General features: G+C 42.3%; 1 long non-coding RNA gene across 1 annotated transcript; it reads right to left on the reverse strand.

The window, feature by feature from the left end:
- Positions 1 to 4,178: 4,178 nt before the first annotated feature.
- Positions 4,179 to 23,208, reverse strand: LOC148684869 (uncharacterized). The gene is made up of 3 exons (XR_015951239.1): positions 23,095 to 23,208; positions 10,083 to 10,186; positions 4,179 to 4,436 (listed from the first exon to the last, which is right to left on the reverse strand). It is a non-coding gene; the product is annotated as an uncharacterized LOC148684869 (long non-coding RNA).
- Between the last annotated feature and the right edge of the window lie 368 nt (positions 23,209 to 23,576).

A 23,576-nucleotide genomic window follows, 5' to 3' on the forward strand; every position in this document is an offset into this window, starting at 1 on the left:
ATGGCTTTGGGGATGGGACTGAATGGAAAACAGGTTAAGAGGCAGGGGGCATCTAAACAGTGCAAATTAGGTGAGAGGAGCAACGGATGACCAGAAAGAGGAAACAAGGATTAACAGAGTTCCTTGAACCAAGGGGGCTCTTGAACGTGTTTTCATCTATAGGAACCTGCTCAGAATTTAAAGTCTCTAAGAAGTTCTAATGCATTTAGTGGCAGAGGAAGAGACCTCTTCAAGAATGGCTTTTTGGATATGGAATGCAACAAGTTTGACTAATATAAGTGCTTTTCTCATATAGGTGGCAAGTCAATATCTTTTTTATTATCTAGCATTTTAGTAGCAGATTAAAAGGTAAAGGTAAAGGGACCCCTGACCATTAGGTCCATTCGTAACTGACTCTGGGGTTGCGACGCTCATCTTATGTTATTGGCCGAGGGAGCCGGTGTACAGCTTCTAGGTCATGTGGCCAGCATGACAAAGCCACTTCCGGTGAACCCGAGCAGCACACGGAAACGCCGTTTACCTTCCCTCTTGGAGAGGTACCTATTTATCTACTTGCACTTTGACGTGCTTTCGAACTGCTAGGTGGGCAGGAGCTGGGACTGAGCAACGGGAGCTCACCCTGTTGCGGGGATTCGAACTGCTGACCTTCTGATCAGCAAGCCCTAGGCTCAGTGGTTTAACCCACAGCGCCACCTGGGTCCCATAGTAGCAGATTACTGGTTGCTAATGTTATTGTCTGCATCATCTGTTTTTATTTGGAGTGCCTTTATTCTTGTACATTTTCTTTCAGTCAAATTGTCTTATTACTGAATTTTTATTTTATTCTGAATTCTGTAAGCACATTTTGGATTGTGATTTTATATACAAATCCTGTAAATAAGGGGAAGAGCAAAGGTAGAGCAAAGCAAAGTTGTGGGGTGACACCTGCACATTCAGGTACAGCTCACCTGTATTTCCGTACAGATTCTCACCATATGATGGGAATTCATTCCATATCTCAGGGACCAAATCCAGACCTCTCTGGCCCTTGGAACTCTCCCCAGGCCATGCCTCCTTCCTCCAAGCAACCCCATTCCTTGCACCTCAAAGTGTTTTTGCCTGGCTGGGATGTGTCCTTGGACTCTGACCATGCCTCTTGCTCGCCTGGATGGAAGCTAGAGAGAGGTGTGTGAGTGTGTGTGGAAACCAGATTACTGTATAAAGTTAACACTTACACCCAAAGGCTCCCCACCCCTGCTATATCCTGTAAACCTGGATATTTTGTAAACCTGCCATTTCCAGATTGCAACGTTCGTTGCAAGACCCACTTTTATAATATCGGTCTCCCAGCAGAACATAGAAAGGTGTGCGCAGCTCAGTAATGACTGCTGATAGCAAGTTTTAGGCAGGGATTCTTTCTCAGAATGTTCCTCAAAATGTTGAGACCTTTTGCATGCAAAGCAGAGGCTATACAACTGAGCTACAGCACTATCCATAGTATTTGCAAAGAACTTTTCTTGTGACTCATGGATTAGTGCTGCGTCATGCAGAGACTTTTCCTTATCGCCGTGCTGAAGCTTGCAAAGCAAAAGGCAAAATGGGACTAATTTGGCTTTTGTTTCAAAGGGCACCTACATCAGATAACGAGAAGAAATGTACAAACTCAATATGTTAACAGGAAAACATCCACATTCAACACAAACCGTAAAGTGTGTGACTTTAATAAGATAACAACTAAGGCCTAAGTGTCTAAGTCTGAATTTCAGAGGTTCTGAAAGCAGTGGAGGGAATTTCGGTATATATCCCCTCCTGCTAGCTCAGTATCTCTTCATTCTAGGTGGCCTATTCTGTTGTTTATTGCTGGTTTTCAAAAATACAGCCAGATTTTTTTTTAAAAAAAGCACTGTACTTATCTATAATTAAAATACCAACCAGAAAAGGAAAACAAACCCTTTCCCATCTCCTTATACTCAGTTTATAAATCAGAGATAAAAACCAACAAGGAAAAAGCACTGGGCTTGGGGGTGGGGAATATTAGTTCATAGGAAAATGGGCAATCTTCTGGTTAACAAAAGGCCCCAATCTTGACTTAAGTTGGTTGAGGTAGGTCACTTGGCAAAGTAAGCAATTGGGAAAAAAAGGTGTGGTTTTTTATATACAAAATTTAAAAAATGGTTTACCTCCGGGGGCAAACGAGATAATATTGTCAGGAGCCAGAGTCAGGTGAAGGTCAGCAATAAAAAAAATGTCCAACATTTCTCCAATGAAAATAGGGATATCCCATTCCATAATGATAATTTTACTATTTATACCCCACTCATCTTACTGGGTTGCCCCAGCAACTCTGAGCAGCTTCCAACATATATAAAAACATAATAAAACATTAAACATTTTTTTAAAAAACCTTCTCTGTACAGGATTGCGTTCAACCGGCTTGGGGGGGTCAGATAACTCCATACCCTCCAACATTTTTCCAATGAAAACATGGACATCCTAAGGAAAAGTGGGACATTCTGGGATCAAATCAGAAACCAGGACAGCTTCTCTAAATCAGGATGTCCTTGGAAAATAGGGACACTTGGAGGGCCTGGTTTAGTCTTAATATTGCCATCCTTATTTTTCTTGGCAGTAATCCTGTGCTTTTAACAGCTGTGTGACCATCAAGAGATTCGGAAGCACACAGCTTCCTGTACAGCATCGCCAGGCAAATAATCACAGGTTGGCTATGAGTATTGAATATGATTTCTCTCTGAATGCCTCAAAACCTTTGGTTTTGCACTGCTATAGACTAATAATAGTTTTTCATGCCAGTAGGAGACCTGACAAGAGAGAATTTTAGAACTTGTACAAACCAACCCTGTTCATTTATAGCCCTCTAGTAGAAGATGCTCATGGGTCTGCTTTTTTGAACCAGAAGACCCACATGGGGGGGAATGATACCCAAATCTGAATGTGCAACACCTGCTGTCTCCACTGCTTAATGGTGTCCTTGTTGTTGTTTTTTGTGTGAACCTGTGACCTGCCTCAACTGTACACAATACTATCCATTTCTGTCCTCTCTACTGAATAAGCCCAGAAGTTCAATCAAAAGAATTGCAGAGAACGTTTGAGAATAATCTTCCCAAATGCTGTGTGTTTTATAATTGGATGTGTGCAAGACTGCAGGGTCTAATTTTTAAAAAATTTTTTTTTTGCTTCTGGTCTTTCATTGGTTAGGTGAAGAGACCCATACATTAGGCTGCAATCAGAATAATTAGCTACGCTCTCATCCTCATCACAATTATATGTTTTGGAAGTGCTGGTCTGCAAAAAGTTAACCCATTAATTAGTAAAACAAAAAAAAATAGTTACAGCCACTCCACAGACTGCATTTGGATGTAAGACTAAAAACACAATTTAAAGCTATTTGAATAAGCCTCAGACTCATGTGCTCCCCCCTCCACCCCACATTTGGGCACAATTGCTAGGATGAGATCGAAAGGATCTGCTTCTGTTTCTAACAAACCACCGTTCATGGTTTCATCTGAACTGGGACCGTTGTGGTTCGTTTTAACTATAGCTTGTCCAAACGAGTCAGTTTCAAGCTCTTGGTTTTGACCCTGGCTTGTTTTGATAAATCATTTTAAACTAACCCTGTGTCCCAGTTCAGATGAAATGACAAACTCTGGAAACCAAAGCAGATATATCTGATCTTCTCATGGCAGCATCACAGGAGATCAGGCTCGTGCTTGCAACACTCAGCTTTAGTTTTGAGCAGGGGTGGGGAATGTGTGGCCTTCCACATGTTGTTGGGGCTACAGCTCCCATCTTCCCTGACCATTGGCCCTGCTAGCTGGCAGCCACTGGAGTCCAGCAACAACTAGAGGGCCATAGGTGCCCTGGCTCTGGTTTAGTGTTCTGTCTGCACCAGGCCACTGTAGGGTTTGCTTCAATGGAAAGTGCATGGCTTCTATGTGCATGCAACTTGCATGCTGATCTGCTTTGTCTAATTAAATTAATGGAGCCCTTTTATGCAGGGGGACTCTGGGTATCAGTGTCCATTGGCCTGCAGCAAACCACCAGACATTGGGTAGTGTAAGTTTGTTGAAATACGATGCCATTTCTTTCCTTTAAAAATCCGTGTGCCACGCTGTCCCAGTATAATTGCATCCTTGAATGCTTTGAAGTATGTAATAAAGAGGATTGCACCACACATTTAATCACCAGAAGAGACAGGTTTATTACACAGGCTAGCTGCAATTGCTTCCAATGAAGCGTAGACCAGATTTAACCCTTATTTTAGCTTGACAACAATGGAGCTGGAGCTCAGGTCTTGAAGCAAAAGAGAGACCTGCCTGCTGTCTTGTGGTTTCGTGGCATTGGTGGAACTATGCCAAGAGTTCATTCATGCCGGGCACCAGCCCTCTCTGTAGTAAGATGTGTAGTGAAATTCTCCCTGGCAGAATTCTGTACAGGCACTGTACAGAAACGAAAAATGAAAACAGCTCACACTTGCATGCTTGCAATCATTTAAAAGTAATGAAAAGGCATATTTGGGAGGAGAGGAAAGGAAAGGGAAAGAGAAAAGCAAAGGAGGGCCATTTGGAATAAAACCCAGGTAGTGAGCAGTGACCTAAGAGGATTTAAAGTGTTAAAGGTTCAAGATGTTCATATTCCTAGTTTCTCAAGTGCTTACATGCACAAAGCGCTCAGGATAATTTTATTAGATATCTGTTCCCAATCATAAATCTGGGGAAGTAGAGCCATAATAAATTTTACCACGATCAGCATTTTCTCAACACTTGGCAGAAATTGACAGGTGCATACCTGATGGAAAGTTGCCAGTTGGGTAATGGTTGTCTGTATTCACCTTCTGCCATGGCCTGCCAAGACAGGAGTCACATTTTGCCACACCCTTTAATCTTGGCATGATGCACAATAAAACTCTCCTCCCTTCCCCAGGAAGGGTGTTATGGATAACCAACTTACTAAGTTTCATGGACACTGTGGAAAATTGGTTGAATAGATGATACTACCTAGTAATCATCACTTTCTGGACTATTTTAACATGTATTTCTTTCCCATGTTTTTCTTAAAAAACTGAATTATTCCAGGAATTGTCACTACTACAGCCTTAATAAAACACTTTGCTTAGAAACAGCTTGGTCCCCATGTCAGCTATTTCCTGTATTTCTATTTTCTCTTTAGTTTCAGTGCTCATGCCTCATAAACAGTATTCATTTATTTTTGGCAACTTTTATATTTAACAGCTTGCATCATTTTGTCAGCAGTTTATTATAAAGATTATTATCTACTGGTTGTAGCTGAGTTCAGTTAAGGTCATAACCTTAAAGTGTGGGTGAGGAACTTGTGACCTTCCAGATGTTGCTGTAGTACAAATCCCATCACCCTTTAACCCTCAGATATGCTGGCGGGGGTTGAAGTGAGTTCTGTTCCCAGCTGTTGGAAGTGCAACAGCAGAGATCGTTCTGTTTGAAATGTAAGAGTTAGCTATGTTAGTGTTAATCAGCCAAGAGTGGGGATAGGTGGAGGTGTTGCTAAGCAACCAGACAGAGTAGCATGATCCTTGCTGAGATAGAATGTGCCCTGATTGGCTGTGTACTTCAGAGGGAATTTTTTATCTGAGTGTTTGGTTGAATATCTTCCTTCTATGTACTGTACAAGGACCAAAATAGGAGACATAGCTCATTCATTGCTTCTTACCGTATGTATTGAATGTAGAAAGTCCTGAGTCAATCCCTGGCAACTCAGCTGTACCAGATGATAGGAAAGCCCTATGCCTAGGTTGCTGGCAAACTGCTGGTCAGAGTAGATCTTACTAGGTTACATGGAGCAATGCCTTAACATGGTATAAAACAGATTCACATGTCCAGTGGATAGAATATTGGATGAAGACTTGGGGTGGATCTAGACACATCAAAGAAGCGATTCAGTTGGATGCGTTGCAAACTCATACAGGGAAATCTGGTAGAGACAGATGGGACTCCACAGCGCCATCTGGTGTCACGGTGTTATATCACATATACAACACATATAAAATACATTTTTCTTTACAGGTAGGTAGCTGTGTTGGTCAGCCATGGTTGAAACAAAATAAATAAATTCCTTCCAGTGGCACCTTAGAGACCAACTAAGTTTGTCATTGGTATGAGCTTTTGTGTGCATGCACACTTCTTCAGATACACTGAAACAGAAGTCACCAGACCCTTATATATAGTGAGAGGGTAGGGAGGGGTATTACTCAGAAGGGTGGTGGGAATGGGTGATTGGCTGATAGGTGTGATAAACCTGTTGATGACTGTTAACAACTGCAATTGGTCTTACAGGAAAAAGCAAGGGGTGAGAGGGCAAAAAATAGCTTTCTCATGTATAATGAGATAAGAATCCAATGTCTCTATTCAGTGATACCTTGGTTGTTGAACTGAATCCATTCTGGGGGTCCGTTCGACTCCCGGAACTGTCGAAAACCAAGGCGCAGCTTCCAATTGGCTGCAGGAGCTTCCTGCACTCAATCGGAAGCCACACCAAAAGTTCGGCTTCCAACAAACGTTCGCAAACCAGAACACTTACTTCCGGGTTTGCGGCATTCGGGAGCCAATTTGTTCGGGAGCCAAGCCATTCAACAACCAAGGTACCACTGTAATGTCAGACTCCAGAAGCGAATGATACGATATTCTTGCAGAAGAGCCAGATAAGGCATTTGGCCTCATTATGTCAAGAACTGTGTCACCACCAGACTTCTTCAGCAGAAATTCCTTGTAGCAATGTTGTCAGTTGCTATCTTTTTCATCCCACTCTAAGACATGTCTCCAAATGACATATACACCCCCCCGACTATATTTCAAGAAAGGCACTGTTTATAGCAGCAAAACTTGAGCATAGCCTTTTTTAAGGTGTGTTTTGGTTATCCTTTAAAAACATCTCTATAAATAATTGAGATTTCTTTAAAAGTGATCCTTGATGGCAGTGGCATAGCATGGGGGGGGAGGGGCTGCAGGGGCGTGGCCCTGGACACATTTGTGTTTTTTTTTTTGAGGCAGTGTAAAACCAAGTACCCCCACGATAGGCTCCCTCATTGAGGCTGGAGCCACAGGGAGGGAAGCCACACCCGAGCCGGGCCTTTGGGGCTGAGATCGGGGGCGCCTCCTTTTCCTTATGGCCGGCAAAGGGACACCTGTGCCCACCCCACCCCTGGACTGACCAAGAGGGAGGGGGGCGCTGTCACTGCCTCCTCAGTCACACCCATTCCCTGCCCAACTTCACACCCTCCTTGACAGTTTTTTGCTGGCTGGAATGTGTCCTTGATGCCTTTTGCTTGCCTGGATGGAGGCTAGAAAGGGACGTATAACGTGGTGTAGAAATATCTGTTGGTTCCCCTTCTTTTGCCTCTGGCCTCACTCCCCACTGGCATATGGCCATTGGCAGGCTGCCCAGAGGGAATGCAGCCCCTGATTTGAGAAAGTTTCCCCTCCCCTGCATTACTGGAAATGGCTGAGTGAACTGCACCAGTAGAAGGAGAGAGAGAGGTGAGAATACAATCCGAGTCCATGGAGTGGACCAGTTATAAGTAAGAGTTAGGAGAAGACAGATGGAAGGATGTGGAGGAGTTACAATGAAGCATCTTCATCCCCACAGGGATGGGCCATGCCCTCATTTTTAAGCCTAATATCTCATCCGGCTACACTTTAAGCAATTTGTCCGTATTAGAATACTAAGGATGCAATCTAGAATATTGAACTCTCTCTTGGGCACCAGGAAAGAATGGATGGTAACTGAGAGAGAGCAGTAGGTTATGGAGGGGCAATTTAAAGTCTTAGCTGATAGCTGATAACAGCTTCCAGTGAGAGAACATGCATCCTGTCTGGAAGCAGGAGCTAATGTAAATCAATCAGCACCCACAAAGTTCAGCTGAGTTCATTTATCTGTATCAACCACAGGTCATCACATTAAGGAAACCACAGCAGGATGTAACAAACCTCAAATCCAGGGCTCTGTTTCTTTCTATGCAAAATCTAGAAATGCACCCAGTTTTCTCCCTTACGTTTTCCCCAGCAGTGTTTTTCAGCATGATAATACTGAATCCTTATATTGAGGGGAGGGCGGGGAGGGGAGGGGAATAAGCAATTTGGCAGCTTGTTCAAGTGAGCCATTCTAGAAGCTTCTGATGTGACAAACCAAGAAGAACTCCACCTCCACACACACACACACACACACACACACACACACACACACTTCACGTGGCTCTGAAATCTCAGAATACTGCCTGAGAAAAACATGTATAGTTTTATTATTTTGGGAATTGTAAAGAGCCTAATTTTCATAACAAACACAACAATCTGTTTAGCTCTTGGCACTTCAAACCGCAAGAAAATTCCCCCCTACTGTAATAAGTCTATTTTGGCTTGATTTCTTTGCATCCAAAATTATGACTTTAAATACCTCTCTCTTTAACCTGAATCTTCCAAGCGGTTCCTACAATCACACCCCGCCTCCAGGTAGTGAGACATTCTAGGGGTACAGCATATTCTATATCTGTGTTTAGCCTGGAAAGAGGACCTGCTTATATATATATATATATATATATATATATATATATATATATATATGTATATATATATAATTTCATCAATTCTTGCTATTTACTAATATTAGTGCTTGCTTACACTAATGCATGGTTATACAGTTATTTACAAATTTGTGCGTAGGTGGTGGTTTAAAGATTAAACTCTGCCTAAACAGGTGATGTGAAGAAAGAGACCCAGAAAGCTTGATGAAATCTGACTCTGGCCTTCATTGGATCTGGAGTGTTCTCTAGACACATTGTGCCACTGGTTATCCTCTAAACCAGAGTTGGGGGGAGCCTGCAGTGTTCTCACGAACTAAGACCATTGACCATGCTGACCGGGGTTGATAGGAGATCAACAAAATCTGGATTGCACCAGATTCCCCATCCTTGCTTAGAAAGTTGCTTCTTTTTGCTCTTTCTATATTTCTATGTTGGACAAAGCAAGTGTCTGTTACTCTCCTGCTTAATGTTTGAACGGCTGCATAGGAATGGCACTCTAACGATTTATGTCCACCTGTCATAAATCATTATGGCATTAGAATAACTGTCATATGTAACTGAGGAAAAATCATGGGAGTTCAATTTTTACAACTGCTGCTTGAATAAAGCCTTTAACTTTGTGATATATATCAAAGGGAAAGGGGGAAGTATTTAAATATATACCACTTCCTTCCAAACAAGAAATATTTGCCTGAAGGCAGATTTCTTGTCTAACATAGGAACTGTTTGAATTTTTTTACACTGAATATAAATGCTGGCACCTTGTACCCACTTGATAAATCCCATCTATGGAATAACCCTCTGTTTTGATATTCCACAATAAGTTTTTATGAGGTGTTTTTTTGCGGGGTAGATTGTATGCCAAAACCCTTCTAATTTTTCTGGGTGCACCCGCTTTTAATTCTTGGAAAAGCCAGGCTAGCTTCCTGGTGAGATGACTGTGCAAGAGGGCAAATGGGTGTCCCCCTTCAGCTCAAGGAAGTTAGAAAGACAAAGGCAGAGTTGAGAGCGGGGAGTTGTTGGAGTGATGTAAGCTAGAAGCAAAGCAGGAAGCTGGAGAGAGAGAGAGCAATGTTTGACTTCTGATTGAATCCCAGGCTATGGCTATGGAGGGGTGTTAATGCTGTGGACCCCTCCATCGCAGGCTCAAACTGTATATATGTGTAAATAAACCATATAACCTAAAGACACCACAGTCTCTGCTGTACCTCACCCAGAAGGAAACACGGAAACCTGTCTGAAACTGCTCTGAGATTGGGGTGGTTTGCAACAGTGTGGGTGCTGCTTATCGCTGGTGTAAATCTGCTCTACTGCTGCAACATTTTGTTCTGCTGACGCAACATAATTTGAGGATGAAATCCCACTATGAGCCACAAAGTATTTGCTAAGTCTACACAAGCTTCCAGAGAAGAAGTGCTTTCCAAATAAAGCAACCTTTTTTTAAAAAAAAAAGAAGTTATGGAAAAGAAAAGTCTTCAGGAAAAAAACGTTCAGGATCAACAAGCTTAAAATTTGGTTTTCTTCATAATCCTCTTACCTTTTGTATGCCCAATCATTGTGCAACTGCAACTTCATATTCTTGTAACAGGAAGAGAAAAGAACTTCAATGCCCACGGGACAGATGAGTAAGCATCCATGTTGCTGTGTGTATAAGAAAGACTAAAGGCTTGGTATGAGAGAGATCAAATAAAGGAAAGTCAGGGGAAGAACATCAATTGCTAATTTTTCAGTGTGCTATAATTTATCTTCTGTATTTGAGGAACATTGAACATAAAATTTTAAAGCTATGGATGCAGAACTTAACCACAGGGGTTTCCGGTCCCAGCATGCTGGTGTGGCAAACAATGGTATGCATAAACCATGCTTTTCTGTGTTCAGACAGTGTGGCAAAATATGGTTAGCAGCAAATCACTGTGTCTGAGGAAGAAGGGAGGAAGCCCACTTTTCAAATCAGCTTGTACTCCTTGTGCCTAACAACACCTTTCAACTGTATGCAAACTGCGTACAGAAAGAAATGTCACCTGGAAGCGAAACACAATGTTTATTGCAATACTAAGCTCACATTGGGAAGAGTTCACCTGAAAACAAAATGATTTACCTTCCATCCAAACAGTGTTAGCTCCACGGTACAAACTACTAACCAATACTATCCTGTTTAGACACACTGCACTATAGTTGGATATAACTTACACCAGTAATAGATGAAATGCCTTTCTTTATCGGGTACCTTGAATGGAAAGTCCACTTGATTGACACTGCTATAGTTTGTTAAAAATAGACCCCTAATGTAGAGCTTCCAATGGATGATTTCAAAAGTATTGCTCCCCCAACACATGGTGAGATTCGGATCAGGACTGGAGCGGAATCTGATGAGTAAAGAGCATGATGGAAGAGACTGCAGAGTCCAGAGGGCAGCTCCAGTTACAACAACAACAACAACAACAACAACAACAATACCGGTAAGAATAATAATAATTTATTATTTATACCCCGCCCATCTGGCTGGGTTTCCCCAGCCACTCTGGGCAGCTTCCAACAGAAGTATTAAAATACAATAATTTATTAAACATTAAAAGCTTCCCTAAACAGGGCTGCCTTCAGATGTCCTCTAAAAGCCTGGTAGTTGTTTTTCTCTTTGACATCTGGTGGGAGGCTGTTCCACAGGGCGGGTGCCACTACTGAGAAGGCCCTCTGCCTGGTTCCCTGCAACTTGGCTTCTCACAGCGAGGGAACAGCCAGAAGGCCCTTGGCACTGGACCTCAGTGTCCGGGCAGAACGATGGAGGTGGAGACGCTCCTTCAGGTATACTGGACCGAGGCCATTTAGGGGTTTAAAGGTCAGCACCAACACTTTGAATTGTGCTCGGAAACGTACTGGGAGCCAATGTAGGTCTTTCAAGACCGGAGTTATGTGGTCTCGGCGGCTGCTCCCAGTCACCAATCTAGCTGCCGCATTCTGGATTAATTGTAGTTTCCGGGTCACCTTCAAAGGTAGCCCCACATAGAGTGCATTGCAGTAGTCCAAGCGAGAGATAACTAGAGCATGCACCACTCTGGCGAGACAGTCCATGGGCAGGTAGGGTTTCAGCCTGCGTACCAGATGGAGCTGATAAACAGCTGCCCTGGATACAGAATTGACCTGCGCCTCCATGGACAGCTGTGAGTCCAAAATGACTCCCACGCTGCGCACCTGGTCCTTCAGGGGCACAGTTACCCCATTCAATACTAGTTTACTCTAGTATAAAGCAATACTACTTTATCACTTTAACTCTGAAATACCACCTGGAGTAGCTCCTAGTTCTGGTTACTTCAGGTCAGAATATAGTTTCACTGGACCAGCCAATAAAATGATGGCTGGTTAGGCACCCTAGACCTTCCATGGCTTCCAGGGATAAATCTAAGACCAAACTTAAAGTGGTGGCAGTGACAAACAGGGACCATGGGGGAAATGCAAGGAGACAAATGTAAAGGGCACTTGGGGACCTAGAAAAACAGGCACAAAACTCTTCACATTTGGTTTTGCTCATTTGCCAATGCAAATATTAAATATCAGGCCTCAACCAATGCGGATTTGTGACTGAGATGTGTTAGGTGAAGAATGTAGCATTTGGAACCGTCCAATGACTTTTGTGATGTTTTTCTGGCAACGAGACTTTTCTCCCCTCACAGCATGAAAGGCTGGGTGTGGGTTGGGAAACAGAAGAATCTCTTTTTTAAAACGATTGACTCCTAAGAGGGGAAATGAAAACTAGAGATCAGGTGTTCAAGAAATATTATGTTCCTAACTCTCCCAAAAGAAACTTACGAAACGCATGGTGGACAGCTAGACTGGTCAAGCTAACAATCCTTAGTAGAAGCAGATCCAAAGTACAAATTATTAATTAAATCAAAAATTCAGCAGATCATGATGGTATTTGAATTGAATGATAACTTGCTCATTATGCCGATTATGTACAAGATGTTCATAAAACTTTAGTTTTGTTAATGTTTATTTTATAAGTAATAATAATAGGAAAATACAAAATCATAAGATAAAAATATAGAATAGATAAGAAACCCATCCTATGACAGAGCAGATTTTTTTTGACAAACTTACAACAACATAGCCTGGTGTTGTGCTATATACAATATAATCTAATCTAATATACAATAGTCACCTTTTGTACAACAGCTAGGCTTTAAAATTCTTTAAAATGGTGAATTATTATGAACCGTCAGGTTCTGCTAATGAGTAAATTGCAGTCACTGAGATTTGCTGAAGGAAATTCCATCGAAACACAAGAAAATGCAATCCAACATGATTTAAGGTCCACAGATAGCAATTTTGTGTAAACGAATAGGCACCCCAACCACAATACTGTAGCAACTTGCATACGAATCCCAACAGACAAGATGATTGGACAGGAGATTTGCAAGATGTACTACATGCTGCCAGCAAAGGTGCTCATGACTCAGGCAAAGGTGTTCATCTGACTCAGCTCCAAATTTCTGTCATGACACGTTACTGCTATTTTTCAAAAAGGAATGATGAAAGCTTTTAAGGTTCTTTCTGAAGAAAGATGCCAGTTAGAAAAGACTAATTTGGTGAGTCTTCCCAACAGAGCAAGGATTGTTTCAACAGCTGAGGGAAGTGGAAGATTTGGCAATTGTGTGCACTGCATTTTTTTAGTTTGCAATGTGTAAGAAGGAACGGATGTGATATGAAAGTCATAGGTGGCCAGTGTGGTGTAGTGGTTAAGAGCGGTAGACTCATAATCTGGGGAACCGGGTTCGCGTATCTGCTCCTCCACATGCAGCTGCTGGGTGACCTTGGGCTAGTCACATTTCTTTGAAGTCTCTCAGCCCCACTCACCTCACAGAGTGTTTGTTGTGGGAGAGGAAGGGAAAGGAGAATGTTAGCCGCTTTGAACGATCATGGGGATATACATGAGGATATAAGGCTCAGAAAGGGAATTTTATGACACTGAGGTGTCGTGAGTTGTGATTGTTATGAAGTCAATGCACATAATTGTGATCTGTGCTATGGCCAAACTTGGCCCTCCCGCTGTTTTGGGACTATAACTCCCACCATCCCTAGCTAACAGGACCAGTGGTCAGAGATGATGGGAATTGTAGTCCCAAAACTGATGGAGGGCCAAATTTGGCCATGCCTGGCTTAGATGATCAGTTTCTAGACCTGCATGTAAAAATAATGAGGATATCTGTGTCCAGTCCATAGCCATGGATAGAAGCTGAAGTTACATTTCATAGTAGGTCTGCATGTAAAGAAACCAACACATGAACATCCTTGAATTGCTGTTCTGCAGCGGGAAGTCCTTGCGCTAACAAGATAATTTCATTTGATACAACCATTCATTTCTGAGTAGAGCTTCTATGGTTTTTATTGCTTTAATGTTATATTATGACGATTGTAGACCATCCTGGGCTCCTATGGGGTAGGGTATAAGTTCAATGAATGAATAAATAAAAACCCGATATATAACTATATAGATAAAATGAGCCTTGAGGTGACATACAGTACCATTTAAGATATACATTAAACACGCCAAACAGAGACAACTTATAATAAAGCAAGCCAACAGCAAAGGAAAAACGTTATCAACACCAGCACACTCACATACCCAAGCTAAAACTAATTAACCATATTTGCATTATAAAATTAACCATCAGTTTAAACATGGATGGTGCTAAAATAACATTGAAATCTGTGGGCACAACCTGTGGGAACCAAACACTGGATTTTTGAAGACTGCATGAGTATTCGCACCTCAGTTCTAGTTTCTTCCCATTGTGAATTTTATAATGCAATCCATTATAGGTGAGAGCTATATTGTGATTAGGTGGTGGGTTTCCAGGGTGTCGTAGAATGATCATGAGGATCTGAGAGTAGCCCTGACCCTTTTATCTTCTGACTCTGTGTTTATTGTGCCTAGGCAGACATAATGACAGAGGAAGCTGGATTTCCTCTGTCTGTCTGCCCCAGTTTCCTTCACTCTGCGGAATTTCCTTGCTTCGTGTTGAGGCAAGGAAAACTAATCAAGGCAAAGAATGCCCCTAGAAGTGTGACTTCAAGTGGTTGCAAAGCTTCTCTGCTGGAAATAGTTAATTTTTTGATGACGTTGGGCATAAATTCATGTTAGCACGCATCTAACTATGCCCTTTGATCTGGAAACCCAGTTGCCTAAGTGTTGAGATGTGTGGGTAAGCTGTGGTTGTTGTGGGAAAGGTAGTCTACACATGTTGCAGCACATCCCTCCCTGCATCTGTTCTTAATCCAAATGTTCTTGGGCCACATTGGCATTCAGTGAAAGTCTAGGGCTGAACCCTTGTGACCCAAGACTTAAAAGATGCTCTGGTTTGGCCATAGCTTTTCACGTTGATGCTGCTTTAAGTTGTGAATTCTGTCCCCCCTCCTCCTGCATCCCCTTCCCCAGAGCCTTAAAAACTTCTGGCCGTGGCGGGTGAGTCGGCACCTTTTTTGGTGCTTTTTTTTTTTTGCCCATAGGAACGCATTAATTAAATTTCAATGCATTCCTATGGGAAACTGCACTATGGGAAACTGCACTTTGCAAGACGAAAATTCCACAATACGAAATGACTCGTGGAACGAATTAATTTCATCTTGTGAGGTACCACTGTAACTGTTTTTCTCTTTGACATCTGATGGGAGGGCATTCCACAGGGCGGGCGCAACTACCAAGAAGGCCCTCTGCCTGGTTCCCTGCAACTTGGCTTCTTGCAACGAGGGAACCGCCAGAAGGCCCTCGGTACTGGACCTCAGTGTCCGGGCAGAACAATGGGGGTGGAGACGCTCTTTCAGGTATACTGGACCAAGGCCGTTTAGGGTTTTAAAGGTCAGCACCAACACTTTGAATTGTGCTCAGAAATGTACTGGGAGCCAATGTATATCCAAATAAGTTGGATATAACATTTTAGATGTATGGATGCAAATTTTAAAATAATTACTATAATATACCTTGCTGTAGACCAGGCATCCCCAAACTGCCGCCCTCCAGATATTTTGGCCTACAACTCCCATGATCCCTAGCTAACAGGACCAGTGGTTGGGAAAATGGGAAATGTAGTGCAAAACATCTGGAGGGCCGAAGTTTGGGGATGCCTGCTATAGACTGTGGCCTGTCTTCCTTCTCAGTCTGCTGCCAAGTTGCCGTTGATCAGCAACTTCAAGCCCCTCCTGCTTTCTGTTTCTATGGCGCTTTATGTTTAAACTAGACTTGGTCCATACAGCTCTTCAAACAGAGGACACTCCTTTGGGCAGAGAACCACCTTATGCTTCAGGAGAGCACATTGTATATCAAGCATTATATTTAGTCAAATTTTTAAATAAGCTTGTAAAGGCATTCTAATTTTCTTTCAGGCATGCACATTTCAATATTCTTTCTGTAAGCATACATTCTCAAAACTTGATTACCTAAACATAATGCATGCAAGTATTTTCTTAAATAAAGGGGCTCAGGTCAGAGGATGCCAGGGTATGTACAAGAATTTGCTTGTCCACCAAGATAAGGGTGGAATATTGGTTCTGAAAATGCTTTTTTAAAAGTGTTTTAAAAAACCACATTGAATTGTCCATAAGGCTCACCATCACCATCTAGTGTCACATTGTATATTGCACTTAAAACATACTTAAAACGTTTTATTTCCCCCTGGGTAGCTGAGTCCAAGGACTCAACAATGTGACCCAATTATTCAATAAGCCCTATTTTGAACAATTAAGCAAATGAGAAAACAGTGCTGGCTTCCCTTATTGTTGTATTTCTTTTTGTCAAATTTCCCTTCCACCAAGTTAATACTCCTTGTTCTGTTTCGTATGAAGACTGGCTGATGCTACGACCTTTCGGTCATATCCAGCACTGCTGTGAAGCAAGTGCAGCAGACTTCTGCTTGCTCAATTGAACTTTCCTCTCCCTTGCAACCCCTTGATTTTTCAGGGTGTCCCTTTTTCAGATTTTTCCACTGTGCAAGCAGAAGTCCAAAACTTATCTTAAGGCATATGCAGGTTACGAGCTAACTTTTGAGGAATCTAAATACAATTGGTGAGGGGGGGGGGGAGAGGAAAAGAATGAAATAGAGAGATGGAACAGGGTGTGCTGGAAAAGGAAATAGCTGACTTATTAGAACTCTGAACAAGAGCTCTCCACGTTGCAATATTTTGTTGCAGGCCCCACTTGCACAGCTTTATTACTTCCTCAGTATTTACCTGGAAAACAAACTTTCTGTGCTTTACTAAATTACAAAGCTGGTCAAGTCCTTTTCAACATCAAGCAATAAATAAAAGGATGAGATGCATTTTTGGTCTGTTATCTTTGGAGATAGGTGTGAAGTATTTCTGCTCACAACACAAACACTTTCCACAGTGTGTAGACACAAAGGACTCCAAACACACTCACATTATAGTCTTTAATTTGAGTGACAACATTCTGACATTGTGCGCCTTTCACACTGTGAAAGAACATGAAATGGATTTTTACTTGGATATGGAAATCATGAATCCATTCTTAGAGAATAGTACCCAGCTCATTCCAAATGTAGAGCAAGTTAGAGGTATGCGAGCCCAGCTCTTGATTACAAATAAATAAATAAAAAGAAAAAATTATAGGTTTACTTTGAGGTTGTTTATCTTTGATTCAGAACATGCTCTGTCCCAAGGCTCAGAACAGGCCCCATATATTTCAGCTAAAGGTTTTAGTTTCCTCTCCATGGATGGATCATGGCCCTAATCCAGCCATATCTGGAAGCCTGCTAGCTGCCATCATCACTTTTCCATCTGCTGCTGCTTCATCAGCTGAGACAGGGCCTCTCACAAGGCGATTCGAACCAACTGCCTTTAAATAGCCTACATAATGGTTTCAATTATGTGTTAGTCTTCTTAATGATCTTATGTGAGCCATGAGGGCAGGGTTAAAATGCTAGGAGCCTTGAAGGGCATGGTTAACATGCTTAAAATAAAATAAATATCTATGTGCAGCAACTCCATCTGTGTAGGCTAGGAGAGAACTAATGGTCTCCTGTGAAGATATGCTGTTTGGAATGAGTGAGTGGGGACACTACATTTGGTCCATTCACCATCCAAAACAGGTAACCAGCAGGGCTAACTATCACCCAGAGGCGATGTACACATTACCAGCACAGAACGTGACAAGGTCATTTCTCCCCGCTGCATTTCAAATAGCACCTGCACATTGTTGTACACATAAGCACAGTCAGATGTGTTTCCAAATTGCCCCCCCCCCCCCACTGCACGGAGAGGGGGCATGGATTTCTACAGCTTTTTTATCTCCTTTTTATAGGTTCAATGTCAAGGGTCCCCTCTTTTCATATAGCACCTGCAATTTAAAGGAGGTGCATGCATTCTGCATGCTTACCAGTCAGAGTTATAAAATATAAACTGTGCTGAATGTTTGAATAGTGCACTGCCTCCTCAATCTTCCCTGAGCCAAACCTGTAAGTTTATTGCCTGCCTATCTCATTATTACAGTTGGCCGTACAGCTCCATTTTAAAGCTTACAGCTGCTGCCTAACCTTTATTCTGTAAGCAATTCTTTTCTGAGGAAAATTACTCTCTTCACCTGCAAACATCAACTTGTGAACAAATGCATCCTGTTTATGCGCAGTGAAGAAATGTCTCTGTGTTGATTGTATAATTAGGTAGCGTTGAACATTTAGCAAAGCAGGTCTGCAGTGCGAAATCTGAAGCATTTCTCCACATCCATTTATCAACCTGACAGAGCCAGGAAAATTAAAACAGAAACCATTTTGTTGCCATGTCACAAAAAAGGGAAACTGTTCAGCATGGTTTTCTGCCAGCAGTAAATGCTTATAGTACAAACCATAGTGGTCTTTGAGGTTGAATAACCCAGTTGACTAGGGGGGGGGGGTCCTTTTGATATAACATGTTCCGTACTGGTAGAAAGTGGACTCTGTGCCGGATGGCAAATGGGTAGGGCCCTTCCTCCAGCTCTTACATAGTTAGTATGGCAAAGCAGGAGTTTGGAAAGGAGAGTTTGCTGTGATGTGACCTAGAGGAAAAATGCTTATAGTACAAACCATAGCGATCGTTGAGGCTTTGGGCTGGAAAAAGCAGAGAGAGAGAGCCATGGCTGATTTCTGCTTAAATCCAAGCCTGCAGTCTTGGGAGAAACAAGACTCGGGTTTTGTGTGTGGGGATATATATATATACATTTCAAAAAAAGGAAATATATTTCCGTCTCCACTGTGCATAATTTCTAAAAGGAAACAAGACCCCTGGGTAAGTGTGTGGAACCGCTGGAATCTTGCACCACTCAGAGATAGGGGTGGCATGCAACAATATGTTTTTAAACATTATTTACTTGTGGATACTGTGTGCAACCTCCTTCATGGATCACTGCCTTGTTGTGGTGAAGGGGCTTGATTAACTCAGAGAAGCTATGAGCTATGCCGTGCAGGGCCACCCAAGATGGACAAGTCATAGTGGAGAGTTTTGACTAAACATGGTCCACCTGGAGCAGGAACTGGCAAGCCACTCCAGTATCCCTGCCAAGAAAACTCCATGGAGTCCATGGAGGCATGTAAAAGTTATGACACTGGAAGATGAGCCCCTCAGGTTGGAAGGCGTCCAACATGCTACTGAGGAAGAGCGGAGGACAAGTACAAGTAGATTCAGAGCTGATAAAGCTGATGAAGACCCTGATGTTGGGAAACATGGAGGGCACAAGAAGAAGGGGATGACAAAGGATGAGATGGTTGGATAGTGTTCTCTACCAACATGAGTCTGACCAAACTGTGGGAGGCAGTGGAAGACAGGAGTGCCTGGCGTGCTCTGGTCCATGGGGTCATGAAGAGTCGGACATGACTGAACGACTAAACAAAAACAACAACTGTGTGCAACATATTCCACGTACAAAATACTACAGCTGCTGTTTACAAATGGTAAAGCCGAAATAAGCCAAGCTTTGTTCTTGACTTATTTTTTACTTACTGCTTGTGGTTTATTTCAAAGAAAACACAGGGCATATCCACACTTATCTTTCCTCTGCTCTTTCTAGGTACGGTCCTTAATTTGGCTTAGAGTGATGCATGAACAAGGCCTTTGCGCAGTTAGACATTCAAAATGCTGATCATTAAGCCCCTCACCAAAAATTCCTAAGTGAGCATAGCAGTGATGGGGGTTAGACAGTCATAAGACTATCAATGGTTACTAGTCATGATGATTGTGTACCACCTCCCATATCAAAGATGGCGTACAATACAGTATCTCTGAATACCAGTTGCTGGGGAGTACAGAAGGAGGAGAGCACTGTTGCTCTCATATCTTTCTTGGTCGTCCCATGGACATCTGGTTGGCTGCTGTGCAAACAGGATGCTGGACTTAGATGGACCTTTGGTTTGATCTTCCAGGGCTCTTCTGATGTTCTTATGACAATGGGAGAAACTGCCCAGAAAAGAATATCTATCTGTGAAGGTTTTCAATAGGAAATTGGCTGAGAAGCTGTGAAAAAAACATTTACAGTGAGAGATTATGGGAGCTGGACTTCATGAGCCAACTGATTTGTTCTATAATTTGCTTTTGTAACTGAGCAAGTGAAAAATATGGGGGTTCCGAAGAAACAAAATGATTCACTTTGTATTGACGTAAACTGCAGTACTTCTCATCCGTACTCACATCCCATCTGCTATGAAATTGCTGTTGCATTTTTTTAAAAGGATGATGGGCTGATATTCATCACTGAATAACTCCAAGTGAAGTTGATAGAATCTCTCATTTGATGCAGTTTTGGATTATGTGCTTCATTATCCCTGACCTCAACATGTAGACTAGAGATTCTTAAAATTAGTTGTCATCAAGTTCTCTCAGTCAGTTAAAAGAAATGACAGTATAATTTCTTTGAGGGGCAAGAGAGTTGTTTCACAAACAGAGGCCATACGCTACAGCCAAGTCACCTTGCCACCATACATAGGAAATAGCCACGGCACTGGAGCTGAACTTACTATGCTGTTGACAGGCATATTTTCCTTTCCAGGATTAATTATGGGGAAACCAGTTCTGTGGGTTTTCAGTAGAGCAAGCTGGGAAGAAGGTTGATTGCCTGGTGTAATCAGGAGCGTAATCTCTCAGCCTTCAGAGTAGTTTTAAAGCATTGTGCCAAGAGATTGTGCTTAAGAAAAGAAGTGCAGAACGGATGCATAAATGTAGGAGAGTTCATTTTAAGAAATAGCCCAATCCTTTAAGTAATAATTATAAAAACGGCTCTGAGGTGGAGGGACAGGGATCACAGCTGCCAGCCAATCAATGTTCCCTTATGTAAGGGGGAGAGAGTACAGAGTACCTCCCCCTATCATCAGGAGCAGCCCCTCCCCGAGCAGCGAAGGAAGCACAGGCTCAGGGGAGGGCAGTCAGGACACAGAGAGAGAGAGTGCCCCGGGCTCAGGCAGGATGAAAGAGCCCAGACTCCACAGATGGGAGGAGAGAGAAGGGGGAAAGGGGGAGAGGGAAAACATGGAACGCAGACCCTTTCCGCCGGTTCCGGAATTACGAAAAAGAAGAAAGGGGAGGAGATTCAGTGTCCCGCGACTTTTATGTTGGGAGCGTTCGCGCTGGGGGGCACTTCCGGATTCTGCATCGGAGTAAGAAGACATGTTTCTACACCTTCCTCACTGTACATAGCAGCACCAATAAACACGTTATGGAAAAGTAACCTGAGGAGTGTCGTTACTCTAGAGTAGTCACAAGAATCCCCTGACACCTTATTTAGAATATGATTTCTATTCTGCTTCCTGACTCCAATGGGGACGCTCAAAGTGGCTAACAAACAGCATCAAAAAGTAAAAAGCAAAACAAATCTACATTTATTTAAATAAATGAATGGATACATTTATTTAAATGAATGAATGAATAACAAACATCCTACCACCAAAGTACAGTAAAAGCAGCAGAAAAAGAACTTTCAAACATTTCCTACACACGTTTTTCCTACTTCATCTTTGTTGTGATGCCAACTGGGATAATATCCAGGAAATGGGATAAAACCAGGCAGAGAAGTACCTTGGGTTGGCCCTGGGGTCTAGCAACACCAAATTGCTATTTACTGTTGAAATGAGATTCCCCCCCCCCAACAGAGTTATGACCTTCAGCAAAAATGCCTACCTCCTCCTCCACAATTTTTAAAATGTGCTGTCACTTCTTGAAATATAGGAATGGACTGTACAAATCCCTAGTTTAATTTAAGCGGGTGAAAGTTAATCCATTAAAAAAAAATCCCTGAGTGCTAGCTGTGCTGGGCTGTTGCAGACACAAGCAAAGAAACTCCAAAACTGCAGAGTCTTTTAGCACCTTAAATACTAATAGGTCAATCTAATATATCCCTTTTCTGAGAGGAAGTTTCATTGAACCCCCAAGTAAATGGGCGTAGAAAGGTGTGTTTGTCTGTAAGGTGCCATGAGGCTGTTCCTTGCATTTCCTTTTTTAAAAATAGAATTATACAACCCTATTTCCAGTTTAGCGATGTGTGTAATATTTCTCCATAATTTAGAAGTGGAAAAGTGCTCTATAATTTATACACATTTAATCCAAACTGTTGATTAAGCACAGGAGCAGCAGCCTCAAAGTTGCTTCTTTGAGCAAACCTTTCAAGTGAGGAGGAGAAAGCAAATGATTCCCATCTTGTCTTCTGTACAACCACCTGCAACTGGTTGGAATCCCAGGCCATTAAGCAGAGAGGAATGGGAGATAACAGCAACAGGAGATTAAACCTCTGGTTCTTATTCAGCACATTTTTATAATGCGGAGAATGTCTGTTACCTCATAATTTATGCCAGTGCCACAGAGCAATTGTTCACACAGCGTTCATATTTAGTAGGTGCTGATGGACACCCTATAATTTTATGTCAGCCGAAGTTATGTGACTTGTTTTATTTCTTTCCTCTTACGAAAATTGGATTGCTGGGGTTCTTCACCCCCCCCCCCCCCGCAGAATTATCACTGAGGGCTTTTCATGAACTGACCAAAGTTATCAACTGTACAGATCACTTAAAACAATCTTAACATTTTTATAGATACTGAGCAGCAGGAATGGAGAACCCTTTGACCCCCAAATGTTGTTGTCATTTCTATACCACGTTATATTTTTAAGAAAGTATTGTTGGGCTACAACTCGCATCACCCCTGAGCACCGGCCAGATTAGCTGGGGCTAATGGGAGTTGGAGTCCAACAACATATGTCAGGCCAAAGGTTCCCCATCTCATGATGAAAGGTTTGATCAAACTTTATATGCCGCTTTTCCATGTGAGAAACTAAGTTCAGAGAAACTCAAAACATGTAAACTGAAAACAGTAGGAGCCAGTGGTACAGTTTGGTCAGCCCTCAACAGCCTGGTACCTTCCAGATGTTTTGGACTATGACTCCCATCAGTCCCTATCATGGCCATGCTAGTTGGGAAATCTTGAGGGGATTAAGTTAGTGAAGGCAGGCTGCATCAGGTAATTTTAGACTCTGGGTTTAATGGTCTTACAGGTGGGAGGAGGTTGCTAATGCATATTATTCCACTTACTTTAAATGTGATAAGCCAGTTCCGCTTCTGCTGATTTGGACCCTGCACATCTGCCTCCAGATTCTGCTGTGACAGCACCATTGAGACCAGCAATATATAAAGCACAGTATTGTAAAAGGATGGAAAGCAAGTGGAGACAGCTACAGTGTACTCAGAGGTCTTTCAAAGGTCTCTGCTTAAAGTTCAGCGCTTAACATTTATTCTGGTTATCAGACCGCGACAGAACTCTTGATTCGCCTGTTTGCAAATGTCAGCCCTGCCTTTGGGGCAGTTAAATTGAACAAAACTTTTTGCCCTTGTTGCAGTAGTGCACAAGCTTCTCAATATAATTAATCCAAACAACAAAGCATGTTCCTGCCATCATACTTCCCCTAAGGCTCAAAGGCTTCAATGCTTCTGCTGTAGCTTTAAAAAAAACCACAGTTATATTTCTGTGGCAACGAATGCTCACATTTTCTGCTTCTCTACAGTTTTCATGCCTT

This window comes from Zootoca vivipara, chromosome 8 (genome assembly GCF_965207765.1).
Source record: "Zootoca vivipara chromosome 8, rZooViv2.hap1.1, whole genome shotgun sequence".
NCBI classification, from domain to species: Eukaryota; Metazoa; Chordata; class Lepidosauria; order Squamata; family Lacertidae; genus Zootoca; species Zootoca vivipara.